Source organism: Amphiura filiformis, chromosome 6, assembly GCF_039555335.1.
Source record: "Amphiura filiformis chromosome 6, Afil_fr2py, whole genome shotgun sequence".
In the NCBI taxonomy this organism is placed as follows: domain Eukaryota; kingdom Metazoa; phylum Echinodermata; class Ophiuroidea; order Amphilepidida; family Amphiuridae; genus Amphiura; species Amphiura filiformis.
The window spans coordinates 6247947-6274772 of record NC_092633.1 but is presented as its reverse complement, the minus strand read 5'-3'; the positions used below and the strand labels follow the sequence as shown (position 1 = coordinate 6274772).

Here is a 26826-nt window from a genome sequence, read left to right as displayed (position 1 = left end):
AAACCTTGCAACAGACACGGGGGTGAGCCATAGAAACATAAAACTAGGACCAAGATACAATGCTTCGGGCCATCAAATGCAGAAAGTCTTCCTGTGTTGCTTGCCTTAATTGTCTAGAGCCGACATTACTGGGATGTTTGCCGACAAAGGCAGTAAGGTCTTAGATACTTTGGATGCCAACCACGACATCATTATTGCATTGTCTTTGTGTGACATATACTGTTTCTGAAGCAACCAGTGATGAAACATTTGCTTCCAGCTCCAGATGCCGTCAATTCCAGGTGTACCAGTGACCTATGCAAGTGTCAAATGAATGGACTGTTTTGCACAGACTGCACATGCTGTGAAGAGAAATAACTATGTGACATTGTGACAATGCTCATTCTCATACATTAAGTGACTGTGACAATGAGGAGGACAGTGGTGATGATGTAACAAGCCTAGCAGAGGTAGCAACTTGCAACAACTCTATGTAAATCCATATAATCTAGATGCCATCAATTAAATTACGACTCTTATGTTATTCATAGATGTGTAGGACATTGAACTGGTATTTGAAATGACTCTCACCCGGGCTACATTTTAAAATTCACGGTGGCAGCGAAAGGACCATTGTTACAGCTTATGGGATGGTGATTTTGAACCCCCCAATATCATAAACATGGGTATTGCCACCATTTTAGCCTTCTATGTTGCTCACAAACCGAGATTTAGGTGAATATATGTTTAACATTTCGGCCATTTTGAAACTCAAGATGGCCGTCGCCAAACTAAACTACTTACATCTAAGTTAATGGCTTTTATGGAATCCTTGGTATCACAAACATGGGTATTGCCACCATTTTTAGCCTTCTATGTTACTCACAAGCCGAGATATAGGTGAAAGTATGTTTAACATGTCGGCCATTTTGAAATTCAAGATGGCCGCCAAACTAAACTACTTACAACTAAGTTAATGGCTTTTATGGAATCCTTGGTATCACAAACATGGGTATTGCCACCATTTTGAACCTTGTATGTTGCTCAATAGCTGAGATATAAGGCAAAATATAGTGAAAATGGCGGCCATTTTGAAATCCAAGATGGCCGCCCTCTGCAGCATCTCCAAAATTGGCAACAAAGATTTTCCTGTTCTTAGACATGTGTAGAACATATCTAGATAGGTGGCATCTTCTAATCATCGAAAATCTACGGATTTTCGCTTGCTCCCGGTCCCCTACTAGTAGGCCCCTACAATGAAATTTATAAAGGGGAAAAATGGAATATGTATAGCCTACAATGTATTATGTATTGACTTCCTTTGTGGGAGGGACCATTGAGATTGGACCTGTGATTTTATCGTAGTCCAACAAAGAAACTCTGTCCAAACTGCGCTGTAATGAAACAGTCTAGTCAAAGAACTTAGCCATAGAGTTGAGATTGTTTCAACAACCTGTTGATGATTGACTGAAACTTTTACGGATGACCTGTGACTCCTCCTTTATGCAGCAAGCTCAAAGATTCTTATTATTAAATGTATCCTGTGTGTTGATAAGTATTGTGTACTGCTCCAAGCTGCAAATAGTTCACACAACAAACATTTTTATCGCCATTTCATAGCTCGGCAGAGGTTCGCTTGGGGTGTAAACATATTGCAGAGTGCAGAATACTTTTGGGTTATTCACATCACATGAAGTAGGCGTACACCCGGGGCGTACATCACATTTTCGGGCAAGTTCGGATCGGGATCTAATCACTCAAACATCATGGTAAGTGTTTTTAACAAGAAAATTATATAGGCCTATCACTCAGATCATGACATGCCCGAGCGCGAGCGTACATTTATAGGCCTTATAATATAGACCATAGATTTTAAATCTAGGCCTATGTATAGACCTACACTGATTTTTTGTACAGTCACCCATCGTGATTTTATGACCGTAGAGTTACGTAACACTAACATGTATCTGCAATAGACAAGGTCATACACATTACTGTCTTTGTATTTATAAAGATTTTTTTAACTTTATTGTTTTTTATTGTATTAAAATACAATATGGTATGAATGGTGATTGTAATCACCCATTGTTTGAATCACATTATATTTTAATATGCAAAATTTACTAGATTTCGGCCCTAAATATGTACGCTGTTTATTTAATTTAATTTTATTTTTTGGTTTATTTCGGTGTGTTTTTGTTCAGTCTGTTAATGTTTTTTGCGTTGTTTTTTTGCGTTATTTTGTGTGGGGTCATCAAAAAATATTACAATCCAAACAAAAATATTTAAAATAAACAGATCTCTTTCTCTTTCTTGTCGAAGATACGGTAACGACCAAAATGTCGCATTGTGGTGATATCCATTTTCTTCTTGTCGATTTTTTAAAATAAATAATTGTAACATTTTGAGATGTATCCAGTAGGCCTGGATTTTCACATAAAAATGCTACTTGACACATGTTTGACTTCAGAAAGAAATAAAAAACATTTAATGACAAATGATGGTAGACTGAAAGGGTTAACAGTGACATATTATAATACAGGGTGCCTCAATAAAAACACTACCCAAATTTCAGTGACACCATGTTGAAACATCCTGTACTGCATACTGTAGGCGTATTATGTTTTCTTGAGTGACAAGGAAAAAAAAGATAAATAGAAAAGAAAAAGCTATGAGAAAAAGCCTGCAGATGAAATATAAACGGCCTTGTGACAGGGCCAAAGCTCAACTTCGGAAAGACTGAAATCACAGATATTGGAATACTTGGTATTCGATCGCGATTAAATTCCCCGTTTAATTTCTTTCGGTAAAAGGCCTACTCAAACAAATCATTTAGCATAAAACAAACGTAGGCCTAATTGTATTAAAAGTAGGTCCGATATTCTGTCTATTTATCCGGGCTATTTACAGGTGTCCCTGAACTGTATCGTCGGGAACTGAATTGTCATGTATTTTAACGCATAAACTAAACATAACTTTAACCGATGTGTTTGAGGAATATAGATCAGCTATCATATACTTTTTTAATTTTGCCAATTGAACGCCCCGTGAAATAAAAGAATTTTAACTAGCTCATTTTCAGCACGTTCCACGGAGTCAAATCTACCAATGACAAAGACGCCTCATGCGCATTGATTAGCGCTCCGAATACAGATCAAGATCATCGATTGGTAATGATATTGAAGGTTTGAAAATGAGGAAGTTTCGTAAAATTCTTATATTTCACGAACGGTGTGGTCAATTAGTATTTGATACCTGATTTATTCCTGAACCACACCAATTATTTAGTCATGTTTTAATAGTTGTGGCGTTTAAATACCCAAACGATTAAGTTTCCGACAATACAGTTCTTTCAGGGACACCCTGCACATATTTTTCAGTTTGATGCTATGTTCAGGGTGGCCAATGTTAAATGATACAGGAAATGTGATTGACCTTCATTGGTTACCATGTCAACAAACAAAGTATATCCAGGATATCAGTAGCTACCAGTACAGGATTTCAATTTCATAACGACATCGAACTTGAAGTCAGGGCAATTACCGTTTTAATACTAGAGGCTGTGCAATAATTATGAGCCCTGGTGGAAGGGTAAAATGGGGAGGGGAGCAAGACATTTTTGGCCTGAGCCAAAAGGGGGGGGTGGCAATTTTTGACAAGCCGGGGTCGCATATATAAGGAATCTGCGCGTCCAGGGACTCCTTATTTTTTTGATATTGACCATTTTTGACTTCTTAAATCACAAGTTAAGAGTGACCAAAGGGTCCGATAGAAACTGTATGGACTCCTTAATTTTATGATGCACGGAGGCGTAAATCAGTACAAGAATCGTCGATTAAAAATTTAAAAAATTAAAAAGATCGGCGAATCTTCCGAATTGCCACAGGCCAACGACACTAATATTTCACTGGAATATTTGAATATGTGATCCAATATCTGTGGTGACAAGTACCAAAGTTAAGAATTTTGGACCGATTGACTCAGGACTTAAATTCTCATTGGACCCCATAAATGTTGGTTTTGCAGGGTCCAGAAAAATTAAATTGGACCCCTTGATTTTTTGTGCTCGCGCTACTACCCCTGCCAAGAGGGGGGGAGCAATTTTTTGCTTTTTGCTCACATGGGGCACATTTTAAATAAAACGCTCTGGCTTAGGAAAACAGTACGAAAACGCTTAAGGTTGGTCTTAGGTACCGTTCACAAACACTTGTTAGGGGGGGCCTGATGCAAAAGGGGAGGGCCTTAAAATTTTTGACCCTCCTGGGGGGCTGAAAAAATGCCCAAAAATTTTCCTGGGGAAAATTGAGTTTATATGCCTTTCTATGGGGTTGACCCATAATTTTCATATCAAAAAGAGGGGCCCTGAAATTTTTGAGATCTTAAAAGGGGGCCCCGAAAATGTATGCGATGATTTTTTTTTGCATCAGGCCCCCCTAACAAACGTTTGTGAACGGTCCCTTAACCCTGGAATTATGGAATCTTTTGGGCCTTATAAGTTAACTGCTAAATTGTTGGCCTTATAACTGCTAAATTGTTGGTCTAATGTATAATAAAAGTATAGGCCTGCCTGAAATGCATATTTAGAATGGCAAAGACTTGATCTGTGAGGTCAAATTTGGGCCAAAATGCTCATAACGGCTTTTTGGCCCACTTCTTTTCGTTCAACGTAACAAAAAATTATTGTGCCAAATGTTTTTTTTTTATTAATTTTTAAAAACTAGATAAAATATGCATCCGGTTTTTTGTTGTTGTTTTTTGGAATTTTGACCAACTGTGAGAAATTTGCACCAAAAATGGTCAAAAAATGCTCAATTTTTAATAAAATCATAAAAAAGCCTGACTTTCGCCCAAATTTCAAATATCTTTGGAGAAGATGGTCAAAATTAAAAAAATAAAACAAACAAAAAAAACCCGGTTAGCTTTATTGTTTTATACTTTCTAGGCATGTTAAATCCTAAGTTAAATTAATAAAAGTCATTTTTTTTCTGACGAAACAAGTCTGAATATGATTATGACTTGAGACATTTCCTGGACAGATTTGGCAGTTTGAACACTTTATCGGAGATGTGCCTATGCAGTGCTTAGGGTGAATCGCATCTTTTCACGAACAAATGCGAACAAATACATAACCAGCTCGACCTAAAATAGTTAATATTGAACAAAAACGCGCGAAGCGTGGAAAAAATTCAAATTCATCCAATTCAAAAGCTAGGTTAATTTTCTTTCTCAAGTCTAATTTCCCACCATCGAACATTGAGATAAAGATGTTCAAAGTGATAGAAAAATGGATCGATTTTAGTCAAAGCCTGAGGACTTATAGCAAGTCTATATTGGGATACTTGTTTGGTAGAATAACAAAATAATTTAATTGCGGGAAGAATTAAGCGCATTCAACGTCATTGTACACGACCTTCGATCACATTATCACCTGCAACTATTTCATATTGAAACAAAGGTCGCCAAATTACTAGTAGGGTAGGTGCAGGTAATATGGGACAGCAGGTAATATGGGACACCTGTTTTCATTTTAACAAAAACTAGCTTAGAGAAGGTAAACACTTTAAGTTGATTTGTTAAGTGTTTAGAGACATCAATTGTGCTTCTAGAAATGCAGTTTTGGAGTCTGTGTATCAAACTCTTGGAAATCAATGCCAAAAAGAGTGAAATTGCCCAAAAAATTATGTCGTTTTTTTTGGCCTGATATAAAATCAATGACGTCACATTTTATGATTGTGTATCCAAAAACTCTGGTACTGAGGTGGCATTTGTCATTTTTTAGGATCTTTAGGTGATGGGTTAAGCTTATCAGCAGGTAAAATTCCACTGACAAGTGGCACTTTCCTTTTATAAATGATTATTTTCTCTGATTTTCAACTGAATGGGTGCAGGTAATATGGGACACATAGGAAATTGTGTGCATTGTCAATGCGAAAAGCAAAACTATTTAGAAAATTGAATTTTCTTGTAGAAATTTGCATTTAACATTCAAAATCATGTAACAAAAATGTTTTTAGAACAAAAGAGTGATTTTCTGAACTTTTTGATTTTCACCATAGAGATAACACAGTGTCCCATATTACCTGCACATGCAGGTAATATGGGACACTTGACGATGACGTCATTTTGACGTCATAGCGTCCAAACAAACATAAAAACAAGATAACATTGCCTGTTTTATTAATCTTAAAGGACAGGTTGTTCATCATAACAATCTCTTTTGGGCATATCTTCTATAGTTTTTATGCACATAAGCTAAACGTCCTTAATGGTCCCATATTACCTGCAGGTACCCTACTTAAAATTTTCTGTTGACTTTTGATAATAAACCCAATCGTGGAATGCAATATAGGATGAGCACATACACACTGCAAACTGTTGTGGGTAGTTTTTACACAGTTGAGCTATTCACATAAAGTTGATCCAACCTAAAATCCGTAGTGGACTCCAGAACCGAGGCAAATCCAGCATGTTTCATAGCTTTTCATTTAATCACTGCGTTGTCTTTTTTAAGGACATTTCTTGTTATTATTATTTTACACGGTTGAGCTCTTCATATAAAGTTGATCCAACGGTGGGTCACCTCTTCAATAGTACATCCCCGACTACATGTCGAGGCATTTCAAAATGGGATGGGTCCATGTATACCAAACATGTCGGCAAATATTGCCATTTAAGATTTAAAACTACGCTTATTTGCATAGAAGATATTGCTGCATGTTAAAATTTAACCCCGGCGTTTAAATGCCCATGTGCAGTGTGCACGTATCACATTTTCAGTTTTTCTTTAAAAATATCTTAACCTATATATAGGCCTATATTTCAAGATGGTAAAAACCAATAATTGAAATGTTGTATTTTTTTGTCAAACACAGGCTGATCAACTAACAGAAGAACAAGTTGCAGGTGAGATAGAATATTATTAGAATATTATTTGTACTGTAGTGCCTACAAATGTCTGGTTTTTTTAATCTCATTATTTAACCAAATCCGGCATCGTTCACCATGTTATCAAAATTTGAACTTTATTGTTTGTTTGTGTGTTTGTTTGTTTGTTTGTTTACCCAGGTTGATCCGTTATTGTTTGCTTTGTAGCTGGCAAGTTCCCCCATTCATTTCGGCTAATCTGTATATACAGTATAGGACTACTTCAGTTTTCCTCCAGCTCGAAATACCAGGACAAAATTGATCATAAGTTGTAATGTGCATTTTCATTAGGCTACGCGCATATAATATAAACACCTCAAAAGAAATAAGTCCCCCTCTGAACATGTCGTCATAACATCGTAAGGTTTCGTTTTGTACCAACAAAACTAACTTTGAAATAATTATATGACTGTTTACTAAGTGCTGTTTGAAAAGAGAGATTTCCATTTTGCCTTCAATTTAGGCTCATTCAGCCCTGAAGTCATGGAAATCTCTAATTTTTACACAGCACTTAGTAAACAGTCATATAATTATTTCAAAGTTAGTTTTGTTGGTACAAAATTCAACCTTACGATGTTATGACGACATGTTCAGAGGGGGACTTATTTCTTTTGAGGTGTTTATATCCTGGTAAAGACATTTGAGTAGCAGGGCGATTTGGAAATTTTGTCCCATCCACCTGCTCGGTGGCCTTACTACGTCCATGATCTAGCCCAACCACACACACCAATTATTAAATAATCACATTTTTTTAATATATAATTTTCATTGTTTTACAGAATTCAAAGAAGCTTTCTCACTATTCGACAAAGATGGGGATGGTGCAAATCACAACAAAAGAATTGGGTACAGTCATGAGATCATTGGGACAGAATCCAACAGAGGCTGAATTGCAAGATATGATTAATGAAGTAGACGCCGACGGTAAGTCTAAAGGCTTGCTTAAATTTTTTTCACTTCAGTATCCTCAATCTTTTACTGTAATTACAAGAGTTTAAGCCGCAAGTCTAAAGGCTTCTTTTTTTTTTAACTCGCTCTCATTAAGCTATTACCGTAAGTTAAAGAGTTTAAGCCGCGTGGCAGGAATTTTCATGCGCATATTATATAGCAAACGAATCAAATGTCGATTTTTTTTTTATATACACAGGAAATGGTACAATAGACTTTCCAGAATTCCTCACAATGATGGCAAGAAAAATGAAAGAAACTGATTCAGAAGAAGAGATTCGTGAAGCTTTCAGAGTGTTCGACAAAGATGGTAATGGTTTCATCAGGTAAGGGAACAAACCAAAAGATCGATGACGTCATGTGACGTAACTAATTTCGTTTCACGGCTGACCTTCTCCCTCCCTGCCAGAAACGTAATCCTGAAATGTTGAAAATTTTGGGTTGTATATTTAAAGGTATGCCTAATTACACAAAACGAGGTATATTAAACTGGACATAGCATATTGCCCTACTGTCGTTGTGGATGAATAAATAAAGCCGGCATATCAAGACAACTTGTGACACAAGTACGCTTTCTGATTTCCTCAAAAATTCCCAAACTTGATTACCTATATTACAAACATTACAAAACAGACCATATTGCACTACAATTATGAAGTTCTTGATTCGCCATCATTTTGGAGCTGTACAATAATTATGAGCCGGGGTGGATAAATTCCCAAACGGCGTGCCAAAAATTGCTTCCTCTCTCTCGGCATGCCAAAAATTGCTTCCCCCCTCTCGGCCTGAAAAAAAAAATTGCACGTTCCCTCTTTACACATGCCAAATTTGTGTAAACTTTTAAATTGTCTAGATGCGAGCTTCCTGAGCATGAAATTTTCTGTAGTATTTTTCTAAGCCGTTTTAGAGCGTGTTATTCAAAAGGTGACCCGTAAAGGTGTGCCAAAAATTGCTTCCCCTGTGCCCCCCCCCCCCCTTCGGCCGACAAAAACAATTCGGGAATTTTTATTTGAAAATATTTGTTAAACGTAATTAAATTGCAAGTTTGAATTTCTGATGTTATTATGTTATATTACTCTGTCAAAATAACTAATAAGTAAAATAATAAAATAACTAATAGTTAAAACACAAGACTGTTCTTGCCAGAGAATCCCCGGAAGTTTTATACCATTTCTTAATATCTTATTTTACAGGCCAAAACTTCAATAGATAATATAAACAATAGTGCAGAAAGTGGACAGCTTTGATGTACATCTTTCTTTGAATGGACAAAATAGTATACGATACCATTTTGCACAAAGCAACTTTCGCTTCATTTCACTTGGTTTTCATACCTCTTTTATTTTTCCATTCCTTGTCTTTCATTCATTGGAAATTTAAAATTTCTTTATTCTTCCTTTTTTCACTTCCTCATATGTCTTTTCTTTCTTACTTTCGGTTTTCTTTATTCTGTGTTCTTTGCTTCTTTCTTCGAACTATATTATTTTTATCTTTCCCAGGGTATCTTTCTTACTTGCTTGCTCTGTTTTTGCTTGTTCCCACTATTTCTTTTCTTTCGCTCTTTTTCTGTCTTGGTTTTGTAACTTTCTTTGCTGGGGCTTCCCTGCTCTTCTCTCTGGAACCTATTACCTATATTAATCCCTCAAGGGAAGTGCCTTTCATGTCAGTGGGGGTGGTGTCGATTATTTGTTGACCACACAGTGGTCTGAAACGATAAGTGTCCAATTTAAAAACAAATTGTTCGTCATATAATAGCAATTCAAATAAAGAATAGTTTTCACCATCTAGGGTGTTGTGCAACCTAGGAACATCGCAAAATAGGTCATGGCCAATAGGGGCAATGATAGTGCAAACTATTCTTTATTTGGGGCAAGTTGAGTTTCTAACCCCCGTGCGGCCAAAACATGTTTTGTGTGTGTGTGTGGGGGGGGGGGGGTAGTCACGTCGAATAAACCGCGTGACCGCCGTACAATTTCTCAATTTCAACGTCCACTGCGCGTTTTATATACGCCGTTCGTGTCCAAAATGAGAAATCGCAACCTCTTTTTTTTAAACGACCAATATCACACACATTTCATTGGACAATCTGCACGTATGACAAGGTTCGAAATGTCACCCCGCGCCCCGGTTTGACTGACAAATTTGCCAAAAAGTAAAGTTATTGCTAAAACAATAAAATACACTTTTTCTATAGTGAAATTTTGTGCAGAATCTGAATCTGAAGTCAAAAATACCTACAGTGCTTTCGTTTTCAAAATCCAAAATTCCTATGGCAATTTCCTATACGAAAAAGTGTGTCCAGGGCTCTAAAATGGGCATATCAGATTGTTAAAAAAATCCAGGCTTTTTTGATATAGAAGTGAGCACCAATAACTCAAACTTGTTATAGCCAAGTATCTTAGGCACATCAAGTCCATAGGTTGATTATTAAAAAAGCTTGGATTTTTTTAACGAACGCATGTATTTTTTTCACGCCTTTGAAAATTAAGGGGTAGGGGTTACATTTTGTGATTTTTCTGAATATTTATAAACAATAATAAATACAAAATTATTATCAGCATTTAGCTTATTAAATGCTGAATAGAATGAGGGGTAAATCTTCTTTGTAGTACCTTCTGATCAAATTTATTCATTACAAGAAAAATAAATGATAAATATGAAAAATAATGGTTTTGACTGAAAATTACTACCCCAAATTAATGAATAAAAGTGATAAATGGATCATCATTAAAGGTTAAATGGGTATAATCAGTGATTCTAAATGAAGGCTCCAAAATTTTGCCACGGTGTTTTTCGGACAAAAATGACCCAAAATCAATATTTTTCTCAAAAACTATACTAGATACAAGGTTTTAAGTGGTAAAATTAGAAACTACAGACAATTTTACCCCAGAAATGACCTATAAGCATTATGTTTTATTGTTATTTTCACCCTCAAATATTTTTTTCACGCTCGTGTCAGTCAAATCGGGGTGAGTTCTTGAATGATGTCGTATGAACCTCACGTATACGAATGAAGTCAAATTTTCAGACATCGCTACAGCTTTCTTATAATGATTTCTTGCAAACAAATGTCAATATATACCATAATAATGATAAAATTAGAGATTTTTTACCCAAATACAAAATGCATTTAAAATGTCTTAAAAATATTGGATTTTAAAACTCATAGCTCGACCAATACAAATGTAAGTAAGCTATTTATGGCTTATTATTATAAACTACAATTGTTGATTTCAGTGCTGCTGAACTGAGACACGTGATGACCAATTTGGGTGAGAAACTGACGGATGAAGAGGTCGATGAAATGATCAGAGAAGCTGATATTGATGGAGACGGCCAGGTTAACTACGAAGGTTAGTATGTTTTATGCCTCCTGCGGTATGACAACCACACATCCTTCCTTCGCCTTTCGATGTGTGCCAAAAAGTCCTTTCCCTTTTGTTTGTTTTAACACTTTTCCGTCTGTTGAATGGGTATATTAGTATTTAAAACTGCCCCAAAATGGCCTTTTCCCTAGACCTTCCAAAAATTCCCCCCCCCCCCTCCTTTTCAACATTGGGGGGCTGAAACTTGAAAAAAATTTGGTGGGCCATCCTGGAGGAGAGTAAGAAAATTTTGCAAAATATAGGTCACACACACCAATTTAACTTCACCTTTGATTATTGAGGGGGGGCTGAAATGTATTCCAACCCCTGCACCAAAATTATTGAGGGGCTGAGCCCCCAAGCCCCCCCGTTTCCTAAGCCTATGTAATTCGTTTAAGTTTATTCACTTCTTTCCGTCACTGATTCATTTTAATGTACTTTGTTTCTTGCAGAGTTTGTCAAAATGATGACATCGAAATAAAGAAGCCTTGTACGTCAAGAGTACACACCATATAAAACACACGTACATTGGACCAAACTGTCAACAATCAACATTCCATGCAAACATCAGCATCGATGATTTTGCCTGTGTTTTTTCTGGCTGAAGACTACAAACATTTGACAAATATGACCACAAACATTTGAAAAATTTGAGACCACCATTTTCGGTTTGAATAAACATTTATGCGATGTAATTATTTATTTATTGGTAAGAACTGGAAAGTCATGTGGATATCTACAAGTTGAGACATCCCATTTAATATCCTACCATGAAACTATCGGTAACTCGTGGCTCTACGTTTGGAGATATCTGTCACTGCCCTTTAACCGGTAACCCCCACTGTTGAGAGAAAACTCAAAATAATGGCTTCACCAGTGGGGAGTTTAACCGGTAACTCCGTGGCCTCACGTGCGGAGTTACACGTTAAACGGTAATTCAATGACTCCACCAGTGTGGTTACCGTTTAATTGGTAACTCCGTGGCCTCACGTGCGGAGTTACATGTTAAACGGTAATTCAATGGCTCCACCAGTGTGGTTACCGGTTAACTGGTAACTCCGTGGCCTAAAGTGCGGAGTTACATGTTAAACGGTAATTCAATGGCTCCACCAGTGTGGTTACCGTTTAATTGGTAACTCCGTGGCTTCACGTGCAGATTACCGTGTTAGTGTTGAATCCATGGCTTCATGTGCGGAGTTCCATCTAGCGTTTTTCATTTTTGTATTTCTAGGGATTAAACGTTATTTTTTCATTATATTCTTAGTGTTCGACAACAGTAATTGAAGCCAAAACGGATATTTAGTATTAATGAGAGGAGAAAACCTGAGAGAAACATTAAAAGAGTAGAACTTCATGCCTCAAAAGATTGCAAGTAATATAATTTGCTTACAAAATCACAAAAGCTCTGGTAATTATTATTAAATTATTGGCTTTAACGTCGAATGGTTATCTATAATGCTTTCAAAGATTCTCACCTTTGAAGTTCACTTGACTCGTTTAAAACCGGATCTTTAAATTAAAGAATGTTTTTAACTTACGTAAAATGAAATCCGGTCGAGCTTATGCGGATATCGTGATCTCGTTTGAATTTGATTAGAACCACGTGATTTCAAATATAATGTGTAATACTCGTTAAGAACTAATGGGTGCATACAGATTTCGGGGTGAATCATTTTAGAATTTACTATATGATGGGAAATTATTCTTGGCAGAATAATTGTGTTTATTTATTTCATTGTAGTAATATAAAAGTGCATGATAACAGTCAATAAAAGCCGTTTTTTAATGTTAAGTGTTTATTACAGTGGCTGGTGTTGCAGATCAAGAGTGACAGAATAATCCATGTTTTTGCGTATAACGTAATGCTTGAATCATTTACGGTTTACAAGATACGCTATTATAGTCGGTCTCGTCTTGAAAGTTGAAAGTAACACCATGTTGGATTCCTCAGTGGCAGATTCGAATCGCGCGCATTAAAGGAGGATTTCGTGATCCTAGCATCCTCTTTTTATGACATTTGTCAGTACATATCCACGAAAAAAGCTTATTCCCAAAATTTCAGTTGATTCCGATTTTGCATTTGCGAGTTATGCATGATTATGTGTATTACACTGCTCCATTCGCTACTTGCACGGTTCCGCCATTATGCACTATGTGCGGGGAGAGCCTCGAACTGGCAGCATACATGAATGGGAATTGAACTAGTCATAACGTTCTGTGTAAGGTTACATAATTCTTCCTTTCATGTATGCTGCCAGTTCGAGGCTCTCCCCGCACATAGTGCATAATGGCGGAACCGTGCAAGTAGCGAATACGTTGTAATTTCGTTCTGGTGCACCAGAACGAAATTCAAATTCACGATATCTTTGCAAAACAAATTAATCTGCAAGAAATATTTTGTACATAAACATTATGTAGCCAGAGGTTTCCAGTGATATTAAAAATCTCAACTTTTTTTGAAAAAAGTGGGGGGATATGAGGCTGTGGATCACGAAATGCCCCTTTAACTAATCCCGTGTGGCGTATATATACACACAAGGAAGAAGGACAATGTGTCCCTACGCTGGCGACGTAACCGCGTAAATGCACTGATTCGAATCTGCCACTGCAAAATCCAACATGGGGGCACTCTCAACTTGAGGCGAGACACCATAAGGCCTATAATATGTGGGCCTATCTAATACTATGAAAAGTTTTCTATGAAATCTCTTTCTTGAATATACATTTAAACGAAAAAAGCTCTAGACAAATATGTGGCAAACTAGAGTGGGGTAAATGGTTCGTGGGATGGTCCAGTTTTTCATATTATTGCCTCAAATAATAGGGTAAATTGGGGTAAATGGAACGCTTAAGCAATAATTCACTTTCTGTGGTCGGGAGGGTCTGGTATCCATATATGATTTTCTTTTGATTCAATGAAGTAGATAATATGTTTTTGTGCAGGGCGCTACGGTGCCCTAGTACATTTTCGTCAGTAAAACGGTCTATTATCTTCAACGTGTAAATGCTCCCGTCAGGTGCGATTCTAGTCTGTTTACATCTGCGAACAAAAACACCATGTGACGTCACTAAAACCGTTGAACATGTTGAACGTTTTCTATGCACGCACCGAGCAGCAGCATCTTCATTTCACATGAAAAACAAAAGAATAACATCAATAATTTTGTTTTCATGGTTTTTTTATAAACATGGTAATATACCACGAAAAAAAAACACTTTCTCTTACATATTCAAAAATCTAAGCTACAACATAAAAGTTATTTGATGAAAATGCAATTTATTGGTTGTTTAGATAATTTAGCTTGGTTATAGCGAATGGTTACAGATCATCAACAAACTCAGCCACCCAATAACCATCTTCTTAGAAAGTGACAAACTGAAGCAAGTCCAAACCTTCACCTACCTGGAAGGAGTTATCACAGATAATTCAATCAGTACGGAAGACATCAAACGGAGGATTGGACTGACAATGGGAAGCATGCGGAAGTTAACCACAATATGGAAGTCAAAAGAAATTAGTATTGACACAAAAATGGAACTCTACCAGGTGCTAATCTTGTCAATAGCAACATATGGGGCAGAAGCTTGGACGCTCAAGAAAAGAGACGAGAAGAGATTGTTGGTGTTCGAGATGTCTTGTTCAAGATGGATAATGGGAGTCGTCAGATGAGACAGGCTATGGAACACATCAATAAGAGAGGCAACAAGCAGCCAGGTCACAATACTAGACAAAATCAAAGCCAAACATCACTGAGTACTTTGGACACATCGTACGGATGCCAAAGGACAGATACCCTAAACATGCCCTTGAAGGTAGAATACCTGGACACAGGCCTAGAGGTAGACCCCCAAAGCGCTGGCTTGACAACATAAAAAGCAGCTGCCAAGAACTTGGGATTACATCAATCTACAATGCAAGGAGTATGGTCACAAACAGAGGCATATGGACTTCCATGGTGAAACGGCTGCTAGCTCCAAGGTTCCCAGGATCCGAGGGATGAAAGCAATAAGTCCAATAGCGAATACAGATTTGGTACGTCGGAAACGGTTAAAAACTGAAGCCGAACGTTTAGCAAGCATCATATTGTAGCTATTGTTGACAATCTCCATAAAAAAACTGATTGTTGCAGTTACTTCCTAGTTTTTCTACATCTAGTCTTTGTGGCCTGTAATGTACTACATTTTAGGTGCAAAATATCCTTAAAAAACTTAATTTGTAAGACCTCATGGCTCTGTTTTTTTACCTACTTTGTCGGACTTTGCGTTAGTTGGGAAAGGGGGGGGCAAAGGCCCGGGACAAAGATAGATTGACATATCCCCGACCTAATTATACAGGCTTTAAGAGACATAATACAAACTAATTTGCATTATTCAATAGAGGTGTTCTTGGTGTCATTCAATACACACAAGTATGGTTAAAACCATCTTCATTTAAATATAATATGCGTAAACTTGCATAATAATTTATGCTGATCGTGTAAAATATGTAAAAGTCAAAATTAGAGCCCTCTCTAGTTTGATCACTTCATAATGTAATTTGATGCATTTTAAGTTTGTTGAAATGTCCAAAAAAAACAAATAATGTGGCCAGTGTTTCTAAATATGAACATGTACTTCTCTTGTTCAAAATTTATTAACCTGGCCAAGATTATCTTGACCTGTCCAGATTATCTTGACCTGTCCACATTATCTTGACCTGTCCACATTATCTTGACCTGTCCACATTATCTTGACCTGTCCACATTATCTTGACCTGTCCACATTATCTTGACCTGTCCACATTACTTGATATAATCGACAGTTGACCAGACTTTGAACAAAAGAAATACAATAGATAATGGAACAAAAGAAGAGGGCTAGACGTATATTTATAGATAGATACCTCAGGTCGATATGATGTATGATGAACATAAAAAGATCATTATTTACGTCTATCATACCGGAACTTTTAAAGTGGACTCTGGTTTATGACCCGTGTAGCGTACTGCATTATCGCCATTTCATAGCTCGGAAGAGGTTCGCTTGGGGTGTAAACATTGCAGAGTGCAAAATACTTTTGGGTTATTCACATCACATGCAGTACATGTAGGTGTACATCACATTTTCGGGCAAGTTCGGATCGGGATCTAATCACTCAAACATCATGGTAAGTGTTTTTAACAAGAAATTATATAGGTCTATCAGATGCACATGCCCGACGGCACACCCTACACTGATATTCTGTGAGGTATCCATCCATAATGATTTACCTAGTACATGAAGGGCATGTATGGGGAGTGATTGTAAAACCCATAAGGGGAAGACAACCCGGGGAAGACAATACTCAAAAGTGATATTCTAAAGTAAAGATAAATAAATAAAAAATAAATTTTGGAAAAGATGCGATTGGTCAACTTTTATATATCAACAAAAGAAATTGTTTCGAACTATTTTCAAGGTCGCGTCATCACCGGTTGCCATGGTAGCGGCGGCCATTTTTAAGGCATTTTTTTGCACTTTCTCAAACTTAGTTTTTCCTGAAATTTGCGGGCATGCACAAGTAGCATCCACCATTTATTTCAAATATGGCTGCCATATTGTTATTCCTTCATATACTGTATCAGAAGTATGCTATGAAATAGTTTAAACCATTCATATTCCTAAAATTTTAATTATGAAGTATAGGCCTATTATTAAGCCAAGTTTAGTAATGTTTTTCAAGGTGTTTCAAACTCAAGCTTTCTAAAAATATTGAAAATTACTGTCATTTACAAATCAGCAGTTGCCTTTATTGTTCATGTCACAATGATATAAACAATAAATTACTATATTACAAATATGAGTATGGTAGTGGGAATCATTTTATCCAAATCTAGTGATGGGTACACATTTTTAGGAATATGAACGGTGTAAACTACCGGTATTTCATAGCATACAATATGGCAGCCATTTTGAAATAAAAGGTGGTATCACAGTTATAAATTTAATAAACTGCCGCTGACACTGATATTAAATTATTTAATTTCACAAAATGCTTAATGCAAAATATACTGTGCAAACGTTGCTATCCGATCCCTTATCCGATCAATGTTTGAGCATGTTATCAATGATGTATATATTTGTGTTTGTTTGTTAAACACAGGCTGATCAATTGACAGAAGAACAAATTGCAGGTGAGATAAATGAGAATATAAGGGGTGGTGCAATAATTCGTCGCTGTTTTGGCATACTGTCGTATGACGATTTTTGGGCAAAATGAGTTATATAAAGTTTCAAAATCTATGAATGAAACTCTATAATTCACAAAGTTTTGAGACCTAAATGTAATTAGTTAATGAGATATGGCACTAATTAGTATGATACGACATGTTTTTTATTCTGTGTTTTGGCACACAGTCGTACCATGGTCGTATCATAGTCGTATCATGATACGTCGCCGTAGACCACCGTGTAACTACAGTTGCCTGCTGTTTTGGCATACTGTCGTATCACATGGCGTATCATATATTAATACATAGGTTGTCAATTGTGCATATGTTTGTAGATTAATTACTTCTAATTAGTGAATGAATAAAAAGTTTGTATTATCTTGAGAACAAAGACAACTATATTATTGATTATATTCTTTGATAATAATAAACATTTGTTACTTTGGTGGTCTCCAGTGGGTCTTCAAAAATTTGAAAAACTATAAATGCGATTTTCTCAAAACTGCATACTGCAAAAATATGCCAAAACAGCGACGAATTATGTGTACCCCGGGGTGGTGAATTATAAAGGAGGGGGGGGAACATTTTTGGCAGGCCAAAGGGGGGGGGAACATTTTTTGGCAGGTCGAAAGGGAGGGGGCAAGCGATTGTTGGCACATATATTTTGGGCACCGTTTCTATATTACGCCCTAAAAAGGTGTAGGAAATCATTAGGAACACATTCAAATATGCAAAATTTCCTGTTCGCTGCGCTCGCATTATATGATAAGACAATTTAAGGTTTTAAATTCGGGTTCCCAAAAATCTTAGTGTGTAAAGAGGAGGGGCAAAGATTTTTTGTCACGTCAGTAAAGGGGAGGGGGGTTGGCACGTCAAAAGGGGAGGGGCAACGATTTTTTGGCACGGTCAGGGGGGGGGGGGGGGCAAGCGATATTTGGCATACCACTTTGCGAATTCACCACCACGAGGTACACATTATTGCACAGCCCCTAATTGTACTGTACAAATGTGTGTTTGTTTTTTAATTTCATTATTTAATCAGAGATTCTCAACACAGAATCTGTGATTTAATATGTTGCAGTATTTGCCAAATCCATTTTGCAGTCGTCACAATTGAGCCCAAGGTAATACACGTCATAATAATGGCATCTATACTCTCTTCGTGGATAACGTGCGTTAGCCAACGTTTAGCTTAGCCATTAGAATCCAATAATTTTAAACTTGCTCGAATTCCAAATTATTCCTCTACCTGTGGAGTTATCTCATCCCCGGGGGGGGGGGCACTCAACTTAGGAAGTGACGGTATGTGCCTGTCAATAAGCCCCCTCTTTTGAAGTCGACTATACCCGATGACCCCCCTTTTTAAAAGTCATACCCGATGACCCCCTTTTTTAGTTGTGGCTACCCAGTGACCCCTTTTTTTTTGGTTGCGGCTACCCAATGACCCCATTTTTTCTAGATTTTCTAGAATAGCATCATCAAAATGCCAAAAAATAATGCCGAAACTTTCAAATTGTGCTTAATTTTTTCAAAATTATGCCAAAATTTTCTAAATTTTGCTCATTTTTTTCAAAATTTTCTACCCGATGACCCTTCTTTTGAAATCTTATATCTAATGACCCCCTTTTTTCAAAATATTATACCCAATCACCCCCTTTTTTATTTTGTTTGTACACAATGACCCCCTTTTTTAAAATAACGCTTTGTACCCGATATGCCCCTTCTTCACGACGCCGGTAGGCACCGCACTTCTAAAGTTGAGTGCCCCCCGGAGTTATCCTTCAGAAAATATATAGTTTGACATATATTCGACTTATTGTTTCTAAGTTATGAGCAAACAAGTCGAAAATTTTCTCCGATTTTGATGGAAATAGTCTCACATTCTTCGTCTTCTAATAGCAATCAAGGAAAAAGAATAGCATGCACGATCTACAACATTTTGTTGCCTAAGGAAACATTTGGACCATTTGAAGATTGTGTCCCCCTCCCCCTGCTCGGTGGCCCTAGTACGCCCATGATCTTCCCTTATCCACACGCTACCGGTACTGTACACAGGACCAGATTTACCATTTAGGGAGCCCTGGGCCAGGTCAAATTTTGGAGACCCCAAACGCACCGCGAGGAAGGCATGTGCACTCAAGTGGCAAAATTTTTAGATTTTAGTAGGACAATTGCGCGCGAAGCATTTGAAAAAAATTCAATTTTCGGCTAAAATGGAAGATGCACACTGCACATGGCAATTTTTGGGGCCCCAAAAATTTGGGGGCACTGGACCCGGGCCCATCTGGCCCTATGGTAAATCCGGCCCTAACAACAAAAATGTTAAATATATGTTGTTCTTTATTATCATTTCATTGTTATCCAGAATTCAAAGAAGCTTTCTCATTATTCGACAAAGATGGGGATGGTACAATCACAACAAAAGTAATTGGGTACAGTCATGAGATCATTGGGACAGAATCCAACAGAGGCTGAATTGCAAGATATGATTAATGAAGTAGACGCTGATGGTAAGTCTAAAATATTGCTTCTTTTACAACTCAGTATCATGGGGTAGAGAGAAATCAAGCTTTTACCGTAATTTCAAGAGTTTAAGCCGCAAATCTAAAGACATGCTTCTTTTTCAACTCGGTGTCATTAAGCTATTAACGTAATTTCAAGAGTTTAAGCTGCATACCATGACTTGTGCAGGACATGTCATGCGCATATAGTATAGCGAACGAATCAAGGTTTTTTTTTGTTTTTGTTTTCTTGATATACGCAGGAAATGGTGAAATAGACTTTCCAGAATTCCTCACAATGATGGCAAGAAAAATGAAAGACACTGATACAGAAGAAGAGATTCGTGAAGCTTTCAGAGTGTTCGACAAAGATGGCAATGGTTTCATCAGGTAAGACACCCACCTATACGAAATGTTATGAGATAAAAACCAAACATCAGTTTTGTCGTGATTTCAGCATACTGACGTATACAAGTTTACTATAAACCGTCCCTATAATTACCCCTAAAGTCTAGGGAATTGCCTTTCACATCAAAGTCGGGGGGGGGGGCATTTTTTGTTGACAACACAGGGGTAAAACCGTATGAAACTAAAAGTGCTTCAATTAAGGGTAGATAAGGTATTGTTGGTCGAAGCAACCGAAAATTCGATTTTCATTATCTAAATCAATATATTATTGAAAAATAACACTTTGATCTTTTGCAAAAGTTCATTCTACAAATCGTATACTTTGAAAACTTGCTTAATTTATTACTGCTAATGAGTTATCTACGTTTTACAAAAGTGTTGTTGTTTCAGCCCTTTTTACAACATGACTCAAGAACCACAGGACCTACAAAAGTATATCTGTGATATTTAGATTCTTCTACATGCTCGCTATGAATTGAGCAATGCAATTTTTGCCAAAGCTCACTACCATTCGCAAGATGCTGTGAACTACCAAATCGCAACAATTGTTAAGTGTAAAGTTGTTGCTAACCTTAAAAAGAAAAGTGGTCTCAAATTGTTCGTCATATAAGAACAAATCAAATAAAGAATGGTTCTCACCATCTAGGATGTGATGCTACTAGGAAACTTCTACTTATTTGGTGGTTATCCTCTCGAATACTCCGCAGGGAAGTCTGACGAAGAGGCCCTGGATAAGTGGCACTGAATTTTGCTTCTAGATTGGTTGTGTTTGGGGCGCTAATAACTTCCTGCGACAATTTATTCTACTTCTTCACTGTTCTTGGCAAAAATGACCGAATGTAAATGTTTAGCTGTTATTTCATTGAACTGTGTGTTGTAACCCCTGCGTGATCTGATGATCTTGGGTTGGATGCAAACATCGCGAAATAGGTCATGGTCAAAAGGGCCAATGGTAGTGCAAACTATTCTTTATTTGGAGCAAGATTAGTTCTAACCCCTGTGTGGCCAAAACAAACGACCCTGAGGTGAGAGAAATTTGAGCAAGTTTGAAATTTGACCTTTGTGATGACCTTTAATTAACCCCTAGATACGAACGTACCCACCACCAGATTAATGGCAATCAGCAGGCAGATTATGATAGCTGAGGGTCCAGGCTAACTGCATTTTAAAACATCTTGAATGAAAATCCCTATGGGGAGGAAATACGCCGTTGGTGTCCAAGTGTGAAATCGCAACCTCTATTTTATATGGTCAATATCACACACATTTCAATGGACAATCTGCACTTATGAACCTCACGTATATATGAATGAAGTCAAATTTTCAGACAACACTTCAGCTTGCTGCAGCTTTATTATAATGATTTCTTGCAAACAAATTTCAATTTAGAACAGAATGACAAAATTAGATGGATTTCTTACCCAAATACAAAATACATTGGTTTTAAAATGAGCAAAACTCACAGCTCGACCAATAAATAAGCTATTTATGGCTTATTATTATAAACTATAATTGTTGATTTCAGTGCTGCCGAACTGAGACACGTGATGACAAATTTGGGTGAGAAACTGACGGATGAAGAGGTCGATGAAATGATCAGAGAAGCTGATATTGATGGAGACGGTCAGGTTAACTACGAAGGTTAGTATGTTTTATGCCTCCTGCGGTATGCCACAAAAATCACTCCTCCAGTTTAAGATGTGCCAAAAAGTCCTTTCAATTTTGCTTCATGTACCCCAAAATGGTGGTGTGTGCCTTTTCACTAGACCTACCAAATATTGCTTTTTGTTTGCCTGCCAAAAATGTCCTCCCAACTAAACCTTTCCCAAATTATTACACAATATTAAGACGATGGCAGCTTTTACCAGCACAAGCCGTGCTTTCAAAGTGCCAGAAAGGGATAAATCCGGGCCTACTATAATAACTAATGTATGTATGATATACGAGCTAGTGGATATTCATACGTAGTGGTAGATAAATAATAGAAGAGGTTTAATTTCAACACTATACTATTTTTCGCTCACCTGGAACTGTGTCATCTCATGTCTAATATTAAACTCCAATTGAATGACTAATTGATTGTCAGCATTGCTTTTTGTTTATTGAATTCTTTCTGTCATTGATTTCATTTTAATGTACTTTGTTTCTTGCAGAGTTTGTCAAAATGATGACATCGAAATAAAGAAGCCTTGTACGTCAAGAGTACACACCATATAAAACACACGTACATTGGACCAAACTGTCAACAATCAACATTCCACGCAAGCATCAGCATCGATGATTTTGTCTGTGTTTTTTCTGGCTGAAGACTACAAACATTTGACAAATATGACCACCATTTTTCGGTTTAAATTAATAACATTTATGCGATGTATATAATTATTTATTTATTGGTAAGAACTGGAAAGTCATGCAGATTTATCTGCAAGTTGAGACATCTCATTTAATATTCTCATGGCTCTACCTCTACCTTAAGTTATCCTTCACTGCCCTTTAACCCCCGGGCTTTAACCGGTAGCCCCCACTGTTAAGCGGTAACTCAATGGCTTCACCAGGGGAGAGTTTAACCGGTAACTACGTGGCTTCACGTGCGGAGTTACCGGTTAAACGGTAATTCAATGGCTCCACCAAGGGAAATCCTTCGACTTGACCCTGAACAATTATAAGTTGTCACTCATGAGTGATGACATGTCTGGGAATTCCCCCTCGGCACCAACTTGATCAACAACAAATTGACTAATTTCTAACTTTGGATAGTTGGCAAATCCCCTGAGACTGTAAAGTGAAAGTGACATCATGTTGGGGGAAACCCCTAGGAAGTGATGTAATGAGAAAGGTTAATGTTATAATTAAGGCTTGGGAATTTCCAAGATTGCATCATGTGTTATGAAATAGCAACTGGCTATTAAAATAATGGGATTTCCCCGTGCTTGGTATATAAGCAAATGTAAAGACAATTCAGTACAGTTTATAGTGTTGTTCTGGGCTAGCTAATGTGCTTACAGTCCATTTCCTTCAAAGAAAGGAAATTTCAAACCAGAAATATTTTATGTAGTCAATGTACTACTACCTGTCAGTGTTGTCGGAGAAGATCTAGTTTACGTCAAAGTGCGTACCTCTTCCAAGAAAGGAAATTACATTGTTATGTTCACTAAAATGACCCAGGCCAAAATCAGCTGCTTCGAGTTCACGCAACACCAAACACGTAAACACACTGTTTATTACATAGAACACTTATGATTATTTATTAATTAGTGCAGTATGGCTATCAATCAAATCCTTAAACAATATTACAACAATTACTTGCTATTTTTTATCCGAGTTAGTTGGGTCCAGTTTGCGAAATTTCGGTACCCGCGGGTACACCATGAATGATGACACGCTTTTAAAATGTTTGCATAATATAAATGTTAATAAACTGATACAAATCATGTCAAAATCTTGATTATTGCAATGTTTTTATTAGTATATAACGGTTTACAATGTGTTTTTTTGGGTTTTTTTTTAAATCAACATTTTGATGCAGAAAAACAAACAAATATATATTGACATATTCTTCATCAGACCGATGCTTATTTTACAAAAACGTAATTGAGTATTTTCGCCCAGGAGGTCATCGATATTTTGGTTTGTTCCCTAACCAAGCCTGGAGATCTTGATTGGCTGACTTTTTGATGAGATTCCGTGGATGGTCTCAGTTCTTGATCCAAGATCCGGTCTATCCAAAGTAAACCACTGGTTTACCAGAATCTCAGTCCAAATGGTCTTCTATGTTGACCGTATATTCCTCTCTGGGAGATCTCTTGAGCAAGCTTTCTGCTACACTTGACATACTATGTTAGTCCAGCAAAATACCACAGTTCGATGAAGGAGATATTTCAGTCTTCCGCTTCTTTGAGTCGACAGCACAATCAAGCACTATTGGCTCTACTACCGCCTTTGGCGTATTTAATTCTCTCCAACACAAGAACCGCGAACTGAAGTTTGAAGACTTCAATTATGGTAACTTTGTACCAATACTGGCCAAACTTCCTCCAGCTTCTCCTAATCAATTACTCTCCAGGCCTTATATATAATTTTCTAGCATTCCAGAAAAATCCGAACCATTTCTGGTAAATTACAGCATTTCTAAAAATATCACATTGGATCACCACAAGCCAATCATAATCATTAATCAGTACACATCATATAGAGCATTACCTCAACACAAACCAATCATGATTCTTGGCATAACGCCAGCAGCACTTACTACTGTGGTAATCATATTCTATTCAATTCCATTATGATCCAGAAACTTCTACACATTGCTAGATATGAATTTCTTGATCACTCAAAACAAGTGAAAATTAATGTTTGATGACAAAATACATAATTTTTAATGAATATTATGGAATGTTTTGGGGGCACATAACAACATTCTTCTGTCGACTTGCTGAAGTCTGATTTATGAAACCACACATCTGTCAATATAAGTGGAATCCGGGAGACAACCGCAACGCAGACCTGCTTCCTGAAGGAATTGTGTGAAAGGTGGAAAGAGCACCATTTTGGAGACAGAGAACGGCGCAATGAGTTAAGTGTGGAGAAAGCAGCACCATTTCTGGGCGAGGATTTTATACGCAAAGGATTTTACGCATTGCTTTATAAATACAAGTCTTCAGTGGACTTCGCTGATCAGTGATCTTCGCAGGACAAGTGAATCAGGATACACATCAAAAACATTGAAAACAAGAACTTTACAATCAACTCAAGACGAAGGCTACCGGATAAGTAACTTTGCTAAATGAGTGTATCTGTATGATAGATTATATGTATTTTATGTTGACTCACTTAACTATTGTTAAACCATACTTTTCTTTTGATTACAAGACTTATACATTGTTAACTTAATTAATCAGTGTGTTTTGTTGTGCATTCTGAAGTGACTTTGGGAAAAGGTGTTTTGGCCTTGAGTCAGATTAACGACTCGTAACACAGTCCATACTCCGCACTAACTTCCTTTACCCTGTCTTGAACTTCAGTTGCTGTTCTGCAATGAGGGTGGTGTCATCAGCGTACCTAAGGTTCTGTATTCCTCTACCTCCCGATTGATACCATTCCGTAGTGTCCATCAAGTGCAAATCTCATAATATACTCTGCATAGATGTTAAAAAGATCGGGTGATAAAATACATCCCTGACGTGCGCATTGGCCAATTGTAAACCAGTCTGAATCTCCACACACAGTTCTTGCTGTGGCTGTCACTCTGACCTTGGTACAAAGATTTTATCAAGTCCACCACATGTGCAGAGAATCCCATTTCCTTCATGATGCACCATAACTTTCCATGCTGGACGCAATCAACGGCCTTGAAGTATTCTATGAAGCAGAGAAACAGAGCTTGTTGGAACTCCATGTTTTCTCCAGGATCCTCAGGTTGCCGATTTGATTTCGTGTTCCTCTTCCTTTCCTGAAACCTTCCTGCTCTGGTGGTATCTCTCTTTCTAGATGGTTACGAATTCGTTTAGCAATGATATGAAGCAATACCTTGCTGGTGTAGGAGATGACAGATATTGTACGACTGTTGGCACATTCTCTCGTTTCACCTTTCTTAGGAAAAGGAAGAAACATGGCCGTTTTCCAATATTCTGGCCATTGCTTGCTTCTCCAGATCTTATTACACAGTCTGTGAATGGTGGTAACTCCTTCCACACCACTCTACTTGAGCAATTCTGCCTGTATATTATTAGTTCCAGGTGATTTGCCATTCCCGAGTTTCTTTATGACTTCTTCAACCTCACTGACTCATCAGGATATCTGGATCGTTATCATAGTAACGAGTATATAGGTTCTCACAATACTGTTTCCGTCTTGTTTTAATTGTTACGAGTCGTACTTGACTCAAGGCCAAAATCACCTTACCCGAACTCACACGAATGCACAACACAAATACACTGTTTGTTTAAGCTAACAAAATCTAAGTCTTTAATTGAAAGCAAGTTTTGTTTGGTATAATATATGACAACAAATGCACATATACAATAATCAAATATAATCACTCTTTAACTATTTAGTACTTAGCCAGCATTCTTCTTCTTGGTGATCATAAAGAGTTCTTATAATGTTCTGGACGGCTGATGTATATCCTTATTCTCTTGCCCTGCGAAAAACAGCGAAGTCCTTTGTACACTTGCATTGATAAATATCCTTGCGCTTAAAATCCTCACACAAATATGGCGTTGCTTTCTCCTTGCGCTATCTCCTTGCGCTGCCATCTAAACTTTTCCATCATTTCCACCTTTCACACAATATCTTCAGGAAGCAGGACTGCGATGCAGTTGTCCCCACTTATATTGACAGTTGCGTTGAATCAAAACACCAGACTTCAGCAAGTCGACAGAAGAATATATTTTACTTTCCTGGAAGAAGTACGTTCTTTGACGTATTCTAGATCTTCTCCGACAACACTGGCAAATAGTAGTACTTTGACTACATAAAATAGTTCTGGTTTGCAATTTCCTTTCTTTGAAG

The 26826-nt window shown here is 37.3% G+C and overlaps 2 pseudogenes; both read left to right on the top strand.

Moving 5' to 3' along the window:
* The first annotated feature begins 1455 nt into the window (after positions 1 to 1455).
* Positions 1456 to 23595, top strand: LOC140154880 (calmodulin-like; annotated as a pseudogene).
* On the top strand, positions 1549 to 13011 carry LOC140154881 (calmodulin-like; annotated as a pseudogene).
* Positions 23596 to 26826: the final 3231 nt, after the last annotated feature.